This window comes from Leptodactylus fuscus, chromosome 8 (genome assembly GCF_031893055.1).
Source record: "Leptodactylus fuscus isolate aLepFus1 chromosome 8, aLepFus1.hap2, whole genome shotgun sequence".
NCBI lineage: Eukaryota > Metazoa > Chordata > Amphibia > Anura > Leptodactylidae > Leptodactylus > Leptodactylus fuscus.
The window spans coordinates 30977193-30983192 of record NC_134272.1 but is presented as its reverse complement, the minus strand read 5'-3'; positions in this window follow the sequence as shown (position 1 = coordinate 30983192).

Below are 6000 nucleotides of genomic sequence, written 5' to 3'. Positions count from 1 at the left end.
AAGGCTCAGGTACAAAGGTTGGTAACGAAATGAGTTGGTTCAGGTTTGCCAAAGAGCATACCTCCCAACCGTCCCGATTTCCACGGGACAGTCACGATTTGGGTGACATGTCCCGCGGTCCCGGTTGGAGGGAGGTATGTCCCGATTTCAACTCAGATCTGCGTCCAGAGGACGCAGATCTGAGTTGAACACATATGCGGCTGAAGCAAGGAGCTGACACAGGTCAGCTCCTCGCTTCTCCGCTGCGTGTCTGTCTTGCTGACACATATGCGGCTGAAGCGAGGAGCTGACCTGTGTCAGCTCCTCGCTTCGCTGCTGCCGCTGCTTCTGGCTTGTAGACGCGATGTGACACATCGATGTGTCACATCGCGTCTAAAAGCCAGGAGCCGGCGGGTAGCGGCGAAGCGAGGAGCTGACACAGGTCAGCTCCTCGCTTCAGCCGCATATGTGTCAGCAAGAGAGACACGCAGCGGCAAAGCGAGGAGCTGACCTGTGTCAGCTCCTTCCTTCAGCCGCATGTGTCAGTGAGAGAGGCACGCAGAGAGCGGCGAGGGAGCGGAGGAGAAGGTAAGTTTAATGTGGAGGTGGAACGTGAATCTGGGGGCAGATGAAGGAGAGGACGGCATGACACTGGGGGCAGAGATGTGGGGACATGAATCTGGGGGCAGAGATGGGGGACATGAATCTGGGGGCAGAGATGGGGGACATGAATCTGGGAGCAGAGATGGGGAACATGAATCTGGGGGCAGAGATGGAGGGACATGAATCTGGGGGCAGAGATGGAGGGACATGAATCTGGGGGCAAAGATGGGGGGGACATGAATCTGGGGGCAGAGATGGGGGGGAATGAATCTGGGGGCAGAGATGTGGAGACATGAATCTGGGGGCAAAGATGGGGGACATGAATCTGGGGGCAGAGATGGGGGACATGAATCTGGGGGCAGAGATGGAGGGACATGAATCTGGGGGCAAAGATGGAGGGACATGAATCTGGGGGCAGAGGTGGGGGGCATGAATCTGGGGGAAGAGATGGGGGACATGAATCTGGGGGCAGAGATGTGGAGACATGAATCTGGGGGCAAAGATGGGGGACATGAATCTGGGGGCAGAGATGGAGGGACATGAATCTGGGGGCAGAGATGGAGGGGACATGAATCTGGGGGCAGAGATGGGGGGGCATGAATCTGAGGGCAGAGATGGGGGACATGAATCTGGGGGCAGAGATGGGGGACATGAATCTGGGGGAAGAGATGGGGGACATGAATCTGGGGGCAGAGATGGAGGGACATGAATCTGGGGGCAGAGATGGAGGGACATGAATCTGGGGGCAAAGATGGAGGGACATGAATCTGGGGGCAGAGGTGGGGGGCATGAATCTGGGGGAAGAGATGGGGGACATGAATCTGGGGGCAGAGATGGGGGACATGAATCTGGGGGAAGAGATGGGGGACATGAATCTGGGGGCAGAGATGGAGGGACATGAATCTGGGGGCAGAGATGGAGGGACATGAATCTGGGGGCAAAGATGGAGGGACATGAATCTGGGGGCAGAGATGGAGGGGACATGAATCTGGGAGCAGAGATGGGGGGACATGAATCTGGGGGCAGAGCTGGGGGACATGAATCTGAGGGGACATGAATCTGGGGGCAGAGATGTGCAGACATGAATCTGGGGGCAGAGATGGAAGGGGGACATGAAACTGGGGGCAGATGAAGGGTGTATATGAAACTGGGGGCGAGATAGAGGGGGGACATATAATTTACGGGTGACTGTAGGAGGATTATATTGTGTGCGGGCACATGAAAAATTAACGAGTGGGCGGAGTCAACACAAAAGTGGGCGGGGCTAAATTTGCCACGGTGCGCTACGCGCGCTGCACATTTTGTCCCTCTTTCAGTTCTTCAAAAGTTGGGAGGTATGAAAGAGGGTACCTTGGGCATAAATCCTGGCAAAAAACAGAGTTGAACCCTGTCACTGCCCATAGCAATAGACATTTTAGTGCTTTAGTTTCTGCACTAAACACAGAGAAAAGCTAAAAGCTGCCCACAATGTCCACAGCTGCAACTGCAGCCCTGGTAAGTGTGCACAGGCACTGACAAACACAACATAACAGGAGTTGACAGAACAACCACAGTAATAGATATTATTGCAAGCTGCACTAAAACAAAAGGAAAACCTGAAAGAGGATTCAGCTTACCTTACTGCTGGCAATGAATCAAACTGCAGCAGCTGAAAATATGACTGCAATATAAACCTCAATCTTTCTCCGAAAGAAAGAAAAAGGAAAAGAAGAGAAGGTTTGCAAACACCTTCTTCCAAACCATACAGGAGACCACACAGGCCTCCTCCACCTGTCCCACCATCACAGGACAGAAAAAAAACACGCAAGTGGGGAGGTCCTTGTGCCCTCTTATAGGGCCAGGTTGTGGCTGGTTAATGAATTAAAAATTCCATCTGTCCTACCAGCACACAGGGGCAGAATACCCCACTTGTGCTGCTGTTTGACGACAGGGAAGACGGGTGTGCCCACTTTCCAGGTTCTGTAACAATTCAGAGCATCTTATTACGGGGCGTGGATCCACACTTCAGCTGGGCAGAGCTTTCTGTAGACGTATAATGGACTCCTCGGGTCCTAGTGACAGCATCATCTCAACCATACTGGGTCCGGTCTAGAGAGGAAGAAGGAAGCTTCTATTATTTATCATAACGGGAGTCATATTGGTTTTTCGGGCTAAAATATTGTTGACTTATCCTGAGAATAGGTCATCAATATCAGATCAGTTGGGGTCTGCAACCCCCACAACTGTTCTCAGCAGCTGATAAACAGAGAATGGATCAGGAAGCAGACAGCTCCGTTCTCCGTCTAGTGGCCAGACCAGATACTGCAGATCTGGTCTCATTCACTTTAATAGAAGCTAAGCTGCAGTGACTTAGCCACTATACAGAGAACAGCGCTGTCTGCTTCCTGTTCCATTCTCTGTAGATCAGATGCTGAGAACAGGGGGGTGTCGGACTACCACTGATCCAATACAGATAACCTATCCCTAGGAGAGTAAAAATCAGTCATCTATGGGCACTTCCTATGGCCCATACAGTAGCGACTACCTTGTATTGTAATGAGTTTTACTGTACCTCGAGTCCACTGAGCAGCAGACGGAGAAGTTTCATGGATGTGCTGTATTTGGTGGCTTTCAGCTGCTGCAGGAGTTTCTTCAGTTCCATACTTAACACTTCCAGGCCGGTGACATTGTGGCTGTTCTGTTTAGTTGATCCATACATTCAAATGAATTGACAGAGCCGCGTTTACATACAGGTATAGGACCTGCTCCATAATATGCAGCTCTTCAGTTTGGCCCAGACACGTAGCCGCAAAAATTGCATCTGTGTGTATGGGCTTATTGAGATGGATGGGTCCGTACGTTTTTTCCACAATTGCGGATAGAATTACGGTCATGTGCATGAGCTTAACAATGGGATTACCAATTGCTCCCCCATCACAGGTTACATCTGGCTGTGTTGTTATGGGGAAATTGTCCAAATCACCATTCACTAATATAGGTATATTACATTTTATATCCGGTAGTTCTCCTGTATCCCAGATCTTATTGCTCTGTTGGTTCAGTATGTACTTACTGAAAATGGTTATCTGACACAGATATTTCTAATGTGGACAAACACTGCAGTCCTATCCCAATTTTCTTTTCAATGTTTTTTTTAATTGAAATTTTTAATAAAGGAAAGGTAACAACAAATCTATACCATTGCACGTGTTACACTTACAGTGCACTATACAGTCCATAGATGGCGCTGTTACTTCAGCAAAATGACACCATAGAAAGCGTCTAAAGACATGTAAAACTTGGCGTGGAATACATGCGTTCCTTCTACAGTAATCTGCAAACAAAGGAAGCGAAATTTTACAATTGGTAGAAATAAAACTTTGTAATAGAACTTTGTAAGGTATTTCATTTACTAAAGTTTTTTTATATTTATGTGATATTAATAATTACTATTCAGCGAATACATAAAAAAGAATAAAATGACTTGACCAGAAATAATTTTATTAAAGGGGTTCTCCAGGCAAAATTGGACTACCCTTTTAACTTTTAAATTATCCGGGGGCTTTGACAAAATATAAAACAAATGCATTCTCACCTGTCCCAATGCTTCGGTGTCCCAGGTCTTCTGCTCCGGCGGCTTCTCCCAGGTCTCTTCCAGAGTTCCACTGAAGCCGCTAATTAACCTCAACGGTCACGTGACTGCTGAGACCAATCAGCAGCCTCAGCAGGCCTCAGGATGAGAACCCATGATGTCAGGTAGTGACATCAGTTACTGTTCATTTGTTTTGGTTTTTAAACGAAAACCTTCTGTGCAGACACAAACGGTAGTGTGAACCCTACCTTAGATGAATGCTCATTCAGTGGACACCTCCATATACATGCATGCTCGGAAAGGCTGAACTAGAAGAGGATGCTGACAGATCTCTCTAGTAGCTGCTTATTTCTCTAAGATCTAAAGGATTGGGCAGTGGAAATTCAACTGATTGAGCTTTATCTCCTGCAACATATGCTGGCAGGGAAAAGTCATCTTGTTCTGTGGAAAGGAGAGTAGGACAGTTATGTACAGCTCTGCTAACAGGACAATCAGGTCTGCTAATTGGAGATTGCTGATAATGGCTCAGACAGTTCCTTTTATCTCTATTATGTAAACACAAAGATAACAGAGTTTACTGCAAGTCTGTTGTCCTTGTAAGATTTGTTCTATATAATTCTGTGTAATATACATTTACTGTGCATATCTATATTATTATAGATTTATAGTAATCACAATAAATAATCACTCATGGAAAAGACAATGTTTGCATACTGAGACACTTTGAAGTATAATGAGATACTTCATAGTGCCCTGTCCATCAAACGGTCAAAGGTGCCCACCAGCTTGCTGACGAATACAGGAAGTGAGAAGAAGAAACAGCAAGCAAACTGGTGAAAGAGGGAGATAGAAAAATCCCTTTAGACAAAGACCCCATGTAGCTGGCCGCAGCAAAAAGTGCTGCAGAAAAAAACGGCTGCAGTAACCTCTGCAGACTGTCTGCTTCCATTATACCTATAGAGAAACCACCAGCGTTACGGTAGGTATAATTGAAATGCTGTGATTAAAAAAAAAAACGGTTTTGGAAACTGCAACATTTCAGCTGCACAGATTTTTCTGCAATGTGTGGATGGAATTCGCTAGTATTCCTATCCAGTTTGCAGTGACTATTTTGCCACAGCGTCTACCTCACATAGGGCCCCGGCCTTAAATAGCATACCAGAAACCAAAACTAACTGTGCTTGTTGCTCAGGAATGGTGGGGGCTAAAGAGAAAATTCCAACTGTGCTGGAATCAGTGGAGTGGAGCCTATTGTATGCTAAGAATGTGAATTGGTGGAGGTGGTGAAAGGTCCATTTTAAAGATTAGTCATTCTTCATCAAGAATATCTATGGATAGGGAAAAAATGCTTGAATTCTTGGGGTCCTACTGCTCCATTCAATGTCTATGGGGCTGATGGAAAGAACAAAACATTGTACTCACCAATTTCCTTCATTCCCAGACAGTCAGACATTATAAAGAGCAAAACTGCATGTGTGACTACTGCTCCATGGAAAATCTCATATTGCTTGTGCAGTTAGGAGGAACAGGGGTTTCAGGACAACTGCCCAAGTGATCATTGGGGGTCCGAGCTGTGAATAAGAGAAGCTAGACTATAAGGGCTCAAGTGATCATTGTTTAATATGTCACTTAAATCCCCTAGGCATGACAATGGTTTAGAAGCAAATTCAATGCTGGTAAACTCCCCTTTAAGATGTTCACTGAAATCTGGATTTCAGGAATTTTTCATCTGTTCCGTGCTCCGGCTTATGTCAAATTACAGTGGGGGAATGTATGAATTTAATATGGTCTCACCATAAAACTGTTGTAAAAGTGGGGCATCTTTGGTGCTTGCAGCCCCAATTTAC